Raw genomic sequence first — 13,576 nt, 5'->3', positions numbered from 1 at the left:
CCAGCCAGGAGCCCAGCTTCTGGCTACCACACTGACCACCAGGGGGCAGTTCCTGCATTGAGCGTCAGCCCCCTGGTGGTCAGTGCGTGTTATAGCAACCAATCATTCGGTCAATTTGCATATTAGCCTTTTATTATATAGGATATGCTTTTATTGATTTTTCAGAGAGAGGAAGGGAGAGTAGCAGCATTGATCAGCTGCCTCCTGCACACCCCGTCCTGGGGGCTGAGTCCACCACCGGGCATTGCCCTGACCTGTGCACGGGATGACGTTCAACCAGCTGAGCTACACAGGCCAGGTTCCTTTTTTTTTTTTTTTTTTTTAATATATTTTATTGCTATTTTACAGAGAGGAAGGGAGAGGGATAGAGAGCTAGAAACATCGATGAGAGAGAAACATCGATCAGCTGCCTTCTGCACACCTCCCACTGGGGATGTGCCCGCAACCAAGGTACATGCCCCTGACCGGAATCGAACCCGGGACCCCTCAGTCTGCAGGCCGACGCTCTATCCACTGAGCCAAACCGGTTAGGGCTTCAGGTTCCTTTTTTAAAAATTGAAGTGAAGCCCTGACCGTTTTGGCTCAGTGGACAGAGCGTCGGCCTGCAGACTGAGGGGTCCCGGGTTCGATTCCGGTCAGGGGCATGTACCCTGGTTGCGGGCACATCCCCAGTAGGGGGTGTGCAGGAGGCAGCTGGTTGATGTTTCTCTCTATCCCTCTCCCTTCCTCTCTGTAAAAAATCAATAAAATATATTTAAAAAATTGAAGTGAAATTCAAATAACATAGAATTGATCATTTTAAGTGACATTTAGTACATTTTCAATGCTTTATACCATCATCACCTCTATCTAGTTCCAGAACATTCCATCACCCTAAAAAGAAGCTCTATCCCTATTAGTAGTCCCTTCCCCACCCCATCTCCTCCCCAGCCCCTGACATTAACCCACTTCCTGTCCGAGGATGTGCCTATTCTGGACATTTCACATAAATGGAATCACACTGCATGGCCTTTTGGTCTGGCTGCTCTCACTGAGCATCGTGTGTTCAAGGTCCATCCACGTTGTAGCGAGTGCCAGTGCTTCCCTCCTTTTTAAAAATGTTTTCATTGAATTTATTGGAGTGACACTAGTTAATACAATTATATAGGTTTCAGGTGTACAGTTCTATAATACAGCATCTGTATATTGTATTGGCCTCGCTCCTTTTTATGGCTGAATAACACTTCAGTGTGTGGCTGGACCTTGTAGTGTTTGTCTGTTCACCTGTTGTTTTGCTTTTTGGCTGTTGTGAATCGTGCTGCTGTGAACAGTCGTAAACATATTTTTGTTTGAACTCCTGATTTTGTTTATTTGGGGTAGAGACCTAGCAGTGGAAGTGCTGGGACAGAGGTAACTAAGTTTGGCTTTTAAAAAAAATATATATGTTTTTATTGATTTTTTTAGAGAGAGAGGAAGGGAGAGGGATAGAGAGATGGAAACATTGATGACAGAGAAACACTGATTGTCTGCCTCCTGCATGCACTGAGCCTGGGTCTGTGCCCTGACGGAGAATCAAACTGGGCAGCTCTTGGTTCATGGGTCAATGCTCAACCACCGAGCCATACCAGCTGTGCCAGCCTTTTTATTATTATTATTATTTTAATCCTGAGGATATGATTTTATTGGTTTTAGACAGAGAGGAAGAGAGTGGGAGAGGGGGAGAGAGGAACCTTGATGTGAGAGAGAGATATCGATAGGTTGCCTCCCGCATGCACCCCGACTGGGATCAAATCCACAACCCGGGTACGTGCCCTGACCAGGAACCAAACTTGTGACCCTTTGGCTTATAGAACGATGCTCCAGCCAACTTAGCTATGCCTGCCAGGGCTCTGGGTTTGGCTTTTTGAAGAATTCCTGACTTTCCTGCAGTGGCTGGCTTGTCTCGCCTGGTTCCCGCCGGTGAGCAGGCTCGTTCGTGGTGTGGATGCACACAGAGCCTGGGTGCGAGCTTCTGCTGCTGGCCCCCGAGGTTGCCCTGGCTGAGTCAGGGCCTGCTGGTGAGGGTGCGTGTTACACCAAGTTCGCGTTGTTGCCATTTGAGAGCTGCGTGCTCAGCGGGAGGTTGGAATGAAGCCCCTGCATCCCTTTCCTTGTGCTCAGGTGTAGGGTGCATCCAGATGAAGCTGCTGCTGCCCAGGAGACCTGAGGCACCACAAGGCACGCCATGGAAGAGAGTCTTCTGCCCTTTTATTAGGGAGGGGGAAACCTGGACCAAAACACCCTGACCTAGTTTTTCGAATACTAGACCCCTTGTGTGCAGAGAGACAGCTCATCAGAGAACACTGCCTGGCCCTCAGCACTAATAAGGTCCCCTTTCTGTAAAAACCCTCGCATTGCCCGCTCATCTTCTGCAGATTGGCTCCTTGGCTCTCCTGTGGGAAGGTTCATGGACGACAGAATCAAGACTGAGTCCAGCCTGGAGCTGGCCTCCACCTCCCATCTCTTCTGTGGAACCTCTGTGATCCTCTCCACTACGATGACGTCACCTACTTCACCATTACATCTGGTTTTCAAAGCTTTCCACACATCCCCTTGTTTGCTCCCTCCACAGAGCTAGCCACCGATGCAACGAGTTTCTCTTCCCCGGTATAAGCTCCATGGCCCCACACGAAGCCCTTGTCTGTGGTGATTGTGTCCTCTGCCACCACCGCCACCACCGGCACCACTGGGTGGTGCACAGGCCCCGCTGAGAGACTTGCTAGCAGCCGGAAGCCTTATCTCCATCAGCATCTTGGTGCCAATGAATACATACAATTTTTTAAAATATATTTTATTGATTTTTTACAGAGAGGAAGGGAGAGGGATAGTGAGTCAGAAACATCGATGAGAGAGAAACATCGATCAGCTGCCTCTTGCACACTCCCCACTGGGGATGTGCCCGCAACCAAGGTACATGCCCTTGACCGAAATCGAACCTGGGACCCTTGAGTCCGCAGGCCAATGCTCTATCCACTGAGCCAAACCGGTTAGGGCTACATACAATTTTTATAGGTCAATCATGCCTCAGTAAAGCTGGGGAAAAGGAGTGTGGAAAGGGTTTGCTCCTAGAAAGATGAACTGGTGGAATAAATGAAATGGTGAGTTAGAACAGACTTTTTGTTTTGTTTTTTAATATATTTTTACTGATTTCAGAGAGGAAAGGAGAGGGAGAGAGAGATAGAAACATCAATGATGAAAGAGAATCATTGTTCAGCTGCCTCCCTCATACCCCTCACTGGGGATCGAGCCCACAACCCGGGCATGAGCCCTAACTGGGAATTGAACTGTGACCTCCTGGTTCATAGGTCAATGCTCAATCAATGAACCATGCCAGCCAGGCTGGAACAGACTTTTTTTTAGTATACCCACCTGCATTGTGTAAATTGTACCTGGTAAATATATATTTTAAAACTATGCAGAGCCCTTGGCCAGGTCAGTTGGTTGGAGCATTGTCCCCTACACCAAAAGGTTGTAGGTTCGGTTCCTGATCAGGGCACTTACCTAGGTTGCAGGTTCAATCTTGGGTAGGGGCTGGGAGGCAACCAAACAATGTTTCTCTATCACATCGATAGAGAAACTGTCTCTCTGTCTCCCTTCCCCTCTCTCCAAAATCAATTAAAAACATATCCTCAGGTGAGGATTTTTTTTAAAAATCACAACTATGCAGAAGAAATAAATTATAAAATTCAATGGTTTCTAGCATATTCATAGAATTGTCCAACCAACAATACTATTAATTCCAGAACATCCTCATCACCCCCCCCAAAAAAATCGTCCCCATTAGTAGTCACCCCCATCTCCCTCCCCAGCCTCTGATCCACTTCCTGTCTCTGTGCATGTGCCTGTTCTGGACATTTCACAGAAATGGAACCACACACTGTGTGGCCTTTTGTGTCTGGCTTCTCTCACTGAGCATCATGTGTTCAAGGTCCATCCAGGTTGTAACAAGTGTCAGTGCTTCACTCTTTTTCAGAGCTGAGTACTATGCCAGTGTATGGAGGGACCACATTGTGTTTGTCCATTCACCCATCGATGGACCCTTGGGTTGTGTTCACCTTTGGCTATTGTGAATTGTGCTGCTGTGAATTGCGAATTTTGAACATGGGTGTACAGGCTGTTGTGTGTTCATATGTTTTCAGTTCTCATCTTCATTTTCACCGAGGAGGGGAATGGCTAAGTCACACGGTAATTCCCTGTTTGAACTTTTGACGCATGGCCTCGCCAGCAGTTTTGACGTCCCGACATGGCTCATCCAGGGCATGGAAAGGGTGAGGCGGCTGCCTCTCTGCTGCTCCCTGGGGAGGAATCATTCATCCTGCCAATGACTTATTGATGAGAGCAGCTCAGTGGGACCAAGAGAACTTTCCATGGGTTCCTGTTATAAACAGGGCTGGTGTGATGGTGATGGAGCAAGGGGGGCGGGTCCTGGCCCCACTTCCTACCAGACTCCGGGTCAGGGAGCTCTGCTTCAGATGCTGCCTGTGCCACTTTCTAGCCACCTGGAATCAAAAGAGGGTGTGGTTCGGGCTCACTTGCCCCTCAGCCACCAGCCAATTTTCAATTCTTTTGTGAAGAATTGCAAGACCCCAGCCTGGCTGGCGTAGTTCAGTGGTTGAGTGTCTTACTATGAACCAGGAGGTCACGGTTGGATTCCCCATCAGGGCACATACCTGGGCTGTGGCCTTGATCCCCAGTGTGGGGGCGTGCAGGAGGCAGCCTGGGTGATTTTCTCTCATCATTGATGTTTCCATCTCTCTTTCCCTCTCCCTTCCTCTCTGAAATCAATAAAAAGATTAAAAAAAGAAGAAGAAGAAGAAGAAGGTGGCCGTTGAGGCGGGACTTGCTGGACATTCCCTGGAGCCAACCTCCCACGGGGCTCGAAGGGGTGGAGTGAACGAGGTCACTTTGGCAGGTGGGGTCCCTCGGCCTGGCCTGCGAGGATCTGGCTGAAACCCGCTCTCCGACATCCCCCAAGGGGTCCTGGAGTGTGAGAGGGCACTCTGCAAAGTTGCTGTGGTTCGGTAGCTCCTGCTTTGGGTGTTTGCTCCCTGGTGGTCAGTGCGCGGCATACCTACCGGCTGGTCAGACGGTTGGTCAGATGGTCGGTCGGACGGTTGGTTGGTTGGACAGTCACTGAGCCTTTTATATATAAATATTTTTTTAAAAAAGAAAGAAAAGAATTGCAAGACCCCAGACATTTAATGCCCAGAAAGGCTGGGCACTGATGATCCAGGGTGAACACACAGCTTCCAGCTGCCCGCTCTGGCACCTCCCAGCACCCATGGCCCCTTGGGGGACTTAGAAGTGGACAGGGATGGGGCACATCCTCAGGGAGCCCCTGTGGGTGGCCATGTCCTCATTCCACACCACATAGTTACACAAATGATTGACCTATGAGGCAGCCAGCCAGAGGGGACAAGACATAAATAGTGGCCTTCCGTCTCCAGCCTTTTCCATTACATTTGGCAGGAAATGAGGTTTTGTAACTTGAAACTGGGAGTTTCATGCCAAACCTGCAGATTTGCTAGAAATATACTAATGTGGGCGGCGGCAGCAGGGAGTGCTAATGTGGGCGGCGGGGGGCGGGGGGGGGGCGCCGGTGGTGCGTCTTCCAGAAACATCCCTCCCAGGCTACTACTCAGATCAGGGGCTGCTGCCTCAGGTGACCCAGGATAAGTCAGGGTGCTTCTGAGAACTTTGGGCTCTTTGTGAATGAAGCCAATCTCATTTTCTCTGCCCTTCACATGGAAAAGCTGATGCTACTGTTGGCAAACTATCTCCTCAATGACTCATCTGCTGAGCCTCCTTGCCTGTAGAATGTATTTCTAATTAAAATATTTACTATTTTATTTTAAACAATTTGGTTTATCCAAATACACCATTAGGGGAGTCAAAAGGCAAAGCACAGGCTGGGAGAAGGTATTTGCAGCGCATAATACAACAAAGAACTCAGGTCTAACACATGTAAAGAACACTCACAAATCAATGACCTGAAATCAGCCAACCCAAGTTAAGAAAATGGGCCAAGGACTTGAAAGGGCAGGTCCTGGGGAAGGACCCCCGAAGGCCATGAGCATGTACTTGACAGCGCCAGTCCACAGGGAAGTGCAGATTAAAACCCCAGAGAGGGACCACGGCCATATGAGAACGGCTAAAACCAAGAAGATCAGTAGTGCCAAGTGCTGGCCAGCACCTGCCAATGGGAACCCCCGATATCACAGCAGACAGAAAGTTCTAGCGATGTCTTCTTTTAATTGAGATGTAATTGTATCCTATACAAATCCACTATTTTAAAGTGGACTATCCAGGGGTTTTTAGCACATTCACAGACTTGTGCAACCCTCACTACTGTCTAATTCCACAACATTTTCATAATCTCACAAAGGACACTCCATGCTCACAAATTGTCACTCCTCACTCAGCAGGTCCCAGGCAGGAAACCAACACAGGAAACCTAGTTTGCAGGAGCAGGACTGGAAGAAATGTATGCATTCTGTTTGGACTATAAATATAAAAATACACATTTAAACCTAAAATAGTGCCATGAGGTGTTTGTGTGTGTGTGTGTGTGTGTGTGTGTTTTGCCATGAGTTTTAATACACATACTTTTTGTAACTCTCACTCAAGGATGTTTTTATTGATATTGAGAGAGAGAGAGAGCGAGAAACATTGATTGATGTGAGAGAAATATCAATCGGTTGCCTCTTGCATGCACCCCAACTGGGGATTGAACCCGTAACCTAGGTATGCGCCCTGACTGAGAATCGAACCTGCAGCCTTCTGTTGTATGGGACGCCGCTCCAACCAACTGAGCCACCCAGCCAACACATCCTTTTTTAATTTTTCAAAAATTTTCAACTACTTGAATGTGCTGCGGAAGAATCCATTAAAATATGTTTAAATACATTAAAATGTATTAGAGGGTGTGCATTTTTCTCTGTAATATGGCTTGATGGACTCCGTCCACCTCCACTCCCCTCTCTGTTGTTCTCAGCAGCCCAGGGGTGTTTTGTGGGGCTGGGGCTGTGTTTTCTCCAGCCTGGGCGCTCAGGGGCGCTGGAGAGCCTAGGCCAGGGAGAGGATCTGGAACTTGCAAGATGCAGTGGGCAGGCATCTCTGGGCGGGTGGGAGCAGATACCACATTGCTGGTGTTTTGCTGCCCTCTGGTGGCAGCATGCAGTTGCTCATCTCGGCCTCAAATCAGGAAGTTGCTTTAAGTCCCTGGTTGTCTGGTGAGGATTAGTTTATTTACTTGATCTATAGTAACCAGAATCAACATCTATTCAGCACGGATAGTGCGCCAGGTGCCTGGTAACCCTCATAATGCCCCTGGGAGAGAAATGGGCAGTGATGATGGACACCTGAGCCAGCAAGCCAAGGAATCCAGCCTGGGGACACATGAGCTCCATGTCCAACGTTTGGCATTTGGCAGTCATTGACAACCCATCGTGTCACAGATAAGCGCACTGAGGGACATAAACCACTATATCCACCTACTCAGTCTGTCCTCATGCCTGCAAAGGCCCTGTCTCCAAGTGACATTACATTTGGAAGTTCCCATGAAGACATGAGTTTGGGGGAACCCTGTTTAACACAAGACAGCAAATGCCTTTGCTAAGCAGGGCACAGGGGCCCTGAAAATGACCTCATATTCAGATCCAGTTTTCACCCCAAGGTAGGTCCTACTGGAAAGACACCTGGAATTTGCTTAACCCGCTCCCCACCCTACCATGTATTTTTATTGATTTCAGAGAGGAAGAGAGAGAGAGAGAAACATTAATGATGAAAGAGAATCATTGATCGGCTGCCTTCTGCACACCCCACACTGGGCATCATATGCCCCACACTGGGGATTGAGCTGGCAACGTAGGCATGTGCCCTGACCGGGAATCAAACCATGACCTTCTGGTTCGTAGGTCGACAACCACTGAGCCACGCCAGCCAGGATTGGAGGATATAGTTTTAAAGAAACTGCTCTCACAAGGCTATCGCTGGTTTTTATCCAGTTATAGTTTCTTCAGTACTCTTGTAAAATCCACTCTTGTGGATTTGTATGGGATGCAAAACAGACAGGTGTTCTCCCTAATGGATCCATTCAGAGCCCACCTGGAGCGAGGTCAGGCGCGTCCTCGGGGCCTGGGGCCTGTCTGAAGAGTGGATGCTGCTCTACTTTGGCCCCAGTGCAGCTCCATAAAACCCTGGCCAGCCTGGCCAGAGAGTGGGGACTTCTCGAGAGAAGTGAGAAATCCAGATTTTTAAAAAATGACTTGCTTTTTAACTGTTGGCAACTTCTTTTCTTTTTTGGTTAATCCTCACTTGAGGATTCCCCCCCCCCCATTTATTTTTAAGGAGAGTGTAAAGGAGGGAGGGAGGGGGAGAGAGAGAAACATTGATGTGAGAGAGACATATCGATTGGTTGCCTCCTGCATGCACCCCAACTGAGGCCAGGGATTGAACCTGCAACCCAGGTACCTGCTCTTGACCAGGAATTGAACCCGTGACCCTTTGGTGCATAGGCCAACGCTCCAACCACCGATACACACCAGCCAGGGCTGTTGGCAAAATCTTTAAAACAAACAAACAAAAGTAAAATGCTGATGGCCGAGGAAGAGAAGTCTGTGTTCTGAATGTCTCCAGTTTGAGACTCAAGGGCAAGTAACTACCATTCACCTCATTTCATGAGCCCATCCGTTCTGTGGGCTCAGAGGTCATCTCCCTTTTACTGATATGGAAACTGAGGCTCAGAAGGGGAACATAGCTGGTTAACTTAAGACAACTCAATGATTGTGCTCGCTTCGGCAGCACATATACTAAAAATTGGAACGATACAGAGAAGATTAGCATGGCCCCTGCGCAAGGATGACACGCAAATTCGTGAAGCGTTCCATATTTAAAAAAAAAAAAAAAAGACAACTCAATGATTAAGCGCTGGGGATGAGGTTTGAGCCCAATTCACTCTACCAGAGCACATGCCCCAACCCCACTTTAGGTCCTCCCAAAATGGCCAGAATTCTGAGGTGGCCCCAAGAATCTTGCCCCGTGTACAAACCCCATGAGTGTGTGTAGGACCTTATTTGGTAAAAGGTGGAGAGCGCTTTTTCAGATGTAATTAATGTTCCCAAATCAGTTGACTCTGAGTTGAACCAAAAGGAGATTATGGCGGGTGGGCCTGACCTAATCAGGCAAGACTTTTGTAATGGCCTGGGGAGCAGCCAACAGTCCTGAGTGAGCTGCTCATGGAGGGTGCCATGTGGCAAGGACCTGGGGAGGCAGCAAGAAAACTGGGAGCCACAGGGCCATTTGACCAGGAGGGGTCAACTTTGGGGCTATTTATTCCCTGCCTTCTCTCCACAAACATTTCTCATCCACCTGCACTGGCAAAGCATAGGGACTCCACCAGGGACCTCCAGGTCCTTCCCCCTACCTAACTCTGCCCTGTCCTCCACGGTCTGTCCTCCCCAAAGTCACCAGAGGGCGCTGTGAGCACCAAGTCTGTTTTGCCGGCGGCCTTCGTGGCTCCCACATCCCTGGGGTAAAAGCCCAAGTCCTGCCCTATCCATCATCGCCTCCTCCCTCTACCCCCCTCCCTCATTCCACTCCTGCCCTATCCATCATCTCCTCCCCCCTCTACCCCCCTCCCTCATTCCACTCCAACCACACGGTTCTCCCTGCTGTTCCCCACGTGCCGGGCATGGTCCAGCGTCATGGCCTTTGCATGCGCTGTGCCCGCTTCCTAGTCATGTTCCTCTGGCTCATCCTTTCACCCAATTCCGACCGTTGCTTCAAGGTCACGTCTTCTGAGAGGCTTCCCGTGACCGCCCTGGTTCAGGAAGCCACCTCATCACTCCCTGTGTTCTGTTCCTGCTGATGGTTTTCATTGCCTTGTTTTATGTCACCATGTAAGTGGCGTTGAGCTCTGTGGCATGGACACCATGCCCCTTGGTCACGGCTGGATCGCAGTGATTTGAACAGCACCAGACACTTGGTAACTGACGAGAGACTATGATGTTTACTGAGCACCCATGGTTTGCTAGGCGCTGGTCGGGGCACTGGGTACATGCCAGGGACAAAACAGACACTCCCTTTCCCCACCAATCAGGCGGCCAGCCTGGTGGGACAATAGATATGAATCGAATAATCACACAATGGTTAATCAGAGCCAACACTAATTTGGCATTTATTGTATGTGTACCAGGTAGTAGTACTCTGTTAATCAGTTAGTCCTCACCACTGCCCTCTGAAGGTGATACTATACCATTGATATCCTATAGTACAAAGGAGGAAACTGAGGCACAGGGAGGGTAGGGGTCTCCCCAGGCCCCACGGTCTGACAGATTAATCCAGCAATAGTCCTGGTGGCCCCGGCGTCCCATGCTCCTATGCAACCCTCTTGTCCTGACTCAAGGCTGGTCATGTGCCGCATGCGGCTGGAGGGACAGCAGCACGTGTGACACATGCATTCGAAGTGCTTATGTTTCGGGACCTGCCTGCCTGCTGCTCCTGGATGCCTGCAGGTCCCTCAGGGGAGGAGCTGGCCAGTCTGGCAGTCGCCCCGTCGAGGGCAGCCAGATTTAGTGACTAAACATACAGGACGCCCAGTTACATTTGAACTTCAGAGGAACAGTGAGTGATTTTTCTCAGCATATGTATGTCCCAAACATGCACGGGACATGCTTATACTAAAACAGTCATGTGTGCCCTAGCTGGTTTGGCTCAGTTGATAGTCAGCTTTCGGACTGAAAGGTCCCGGATTCGATTCCTGTCAAGGGCACATGCCTGGGTTGCGGGCTTGATACCCAGTGGGGGGCATGCAGGAGGCAGCCGATCAATGATTCTCTTTCAGCATTGATGTTTCTATCTCTCTCTCCTTCTCCCTTCCTCTTAAATCAATCGATCAATATATATCTATATATATATAAGCCTAAGCGACCTTTACGACCTAACGACCGGAATGACCGAACGACCGGAATGACCGAACGACCAGAACGACCGAACGCCCAGCCAGTAGCTTTCACACCCACTGACCTAGACCTTACTGCTGGGTCCCTGACAGTCCCGAATCTGGTTTACCCACACACCGGACCCAGACAGTGGGAGGAGGGAGTCCAATTCCTCGTGGAATCAGCCATTGGTTAGTTTGCTGCTGGGGCCAACCTCCCCCTGGCTGCCCCCCCTCATCAGCCCCAATCGCTGGCCAGGCCGAGAGACCCCACCTCTAGTATGTGTGTGTGTGTGTGTGTGTGTGTACACACACACACACACACACACACACACACACATATTTAAAAAGTCATTTGTTGCCCAGCCAGCATAGCTTAGTGGCTGAATGTCAACCCATGAGCCAGGAGGTCATGGTTCCATTCACTGTCAGGGCACATGCCCACGTTGCCGGCTCAATCTCCAGTGTGGGGAGTGTGATCCCCAGTGTGGGGCGTGCAGGAGGCAGCCAATCAATGATTCTCTCTCATCATTGATGTTTCTATCTCCCTCTCCCTTCCTCTTTGAAATCAATAAAAAAATATTTTGTAAAAGATCTGCTATTATTAAAAAAAAAAAGTCATTTGTTATTGGCCTAAAATTTACATTTAACTGGGTGTCCCGGGTTTTATCTCACAACCCTGTCTCCTCATCGGATGGCAATCCACATGCATAAGAGGGGTTCCCTTGAGGCATGGCCTCCTGAATACCCCACGACCCTGCAGGAGTCAATTAAACAAGGATGCTCAGAGGGAAAGGAGGGGGTGCTGCAAAAAGTGCTGAGAAGCAGACCTGGGAGGGAGGGAGGCAGGGTTCTGGCATTTCAGTTAGGAGCTCGGTTTGTGTTTCAGCCTTTCTAATGGCCTGGGAGAAAACGCTCCTCCCTTCGCGGATCACAATGCAGCGAGCTGGGAAAACCAGGGAAAAGCACCTACAGCGCGCAGGAAAGAGCGAGGGGCAGCGGGGCCGCAGATACAAGATCTGAGAAGTGGCGCCCACTGGGCCGCCCGGTTCCGTTTCACCCTGAGAGTCCCTCCGCTTTCCAGACAGACCCGCCTCCGCTGGGAATTCCACTAAGAATTTATTTAAACCCTTCACCAAATACCTCCTGGGCAACCGGCCGGGCAGGTGGATAGAATTCTCCCTCGGCTTTCTAAGGGGCTGCCTCGTTAAAAGAATTAAAATGAAAAATGCATTTGAAAAACAAGACCGTTCCAGTGGTCGAACTACTGGCCTCCTCAGGACATGCCAGTCAGGACAAGTCAAGAATTTCAAAGAGGACATTGCATTTTTAGGGCACTTCAAGTTTGTGTGTGTTTTGTTAATCCTCACCTGAGGACATTCTTCCAGGGCTTTTAGAGAGTGTGGGAGGGAAGTGGGGGAGAGAGACACACACACATCGATGCCAGAGAAACACATCTATTGATTGCCTCCTGCATGCACCCCTACCGGGCCAGGGATCAAACCTGCAACCAACGTACTTGCCCTTGACTGGGAATCGAACCTGTGACCCTTTGGTGTGCAGGCCGACACTCTAACCACTAAGCAACCGGCCAGGGCCACTTCTAATTTTTTTAAGCCTCCCTGATGGTCCCCAACGACCTTCTTATGCCTTCAAGAGAGCCACTACTCCCCCACCCCCACTCCCCCACTGTTTATAATGTTAAGATACACATAACAAAATTTACTGTCTTAACCATTTTTAAGTGTATGGCTCAGTGGCATTAAGCACATTCACACTGTCGTGCAGCCAACCCCACCACTCATCTCCAGAACTTTCTCATCTTCCCAAACTGACACTTTGACCCCATTAAACACTAACCCCCTCCTCCCCAGCCCATCACCCACCATCGACTTTCCGGCTCTGTGAATCTGACTCCTCTAGGCACCACCTGTGAGTGGAATTACATAGCTCTTGTCCTGAATCAGCACTGACGGACTGCAGAGCAGTGCCTGACTCAGTGGGATGGGACGGCGTGGGAAGTCTGGGCCTGGCATTACTGAAGAGGGTCACCCCACCAGCACTGATGGAGCACCTACTGCATGCCCCGTGCTGGGAGCGCTGTGGGGCCCTGACAGCCCCGTGGGGTGGGTGAAGGCCAGAGGTTCCGTGGGAGCTGTGAGTGTCACCAAGAGGAATGAACCAGAGGGAGGAGGGTTTATTTCATGGTGGATGTGGACAAGCAGTTTGGGGGAACACAAGAACCCCTTTTAGCTCACAAATCAAGCCCTTTTTCTGCAGGTCATGTGCTGTCCCCAGGGCTTTGCCATGCGCTGCGGCGGGGACTGCAGGGCAGTGCGGAGGCCCTCAGGCTGGGCACTCAGGTTTCCTTCCTCAGACTGGACTGTTTCCCAGGGGTGGACTGGGGGCACGTCCCCCTTCTCAGATTGGGACTTAGAGGGGGGCCGAGTGTGCCTCTCAGACCTGCAGCTCCTCAAGGTGCCAGGACCCATGCCTTCCCGCCCCCCCCGCCCCCCCCCCCCCCGCCCCGCCAGCCTCTCTGCCCTCAGACTAGTGGGAACAATGACAACTGGAGTGGGGGAGGGGAGCTGGTCTCCTTTCTTCTCGGACCAAGAGTGT

The 13,576-nt window shown here is 50.1% G+C and overlaps 1 pseudogene across 1 annotated transcript; it reads right to left on the bottom strand.

Annotated features, from left to right (window-relative positions):
- Window positions 1-2,023: 2,023 nt before the first annotated feature.
- On the bottom strand, window positions 2,024-9,724 carry LOC308251694 (exosome complex component RRP4-like; annotated as a pseudogene). Its single transcript has 3 exons — window positions 9,679-9,724; window positions 2,340-2,704; window positions 2,024-2,265 (listed from the first exon to the last, which is right to left on the bottom strand). The product of its transcript is annotated as an exosome complex component RRP4-like (transcript).
- Window positions 9,725-13,576: the final 3,852 nt, after the last annotated feature.

Source organism: Plecotus auritus (genome assembly GCF_963455305.1).
Source record: "Plecotus auritus genome assembly, chromosome: 6".
Classification (NCBI taxonomy): domain Eukaryota; kingdom Metazoa; phylum Chordata; class Mammalia; order Chiroptera; family Vespertilionidae; genus Plecotus; species Plecotus auritus.
Note: the sequence above shows the minus strand (reverse complement) of the source record. Positions and strands in the feature narration are given on the sequence as shown.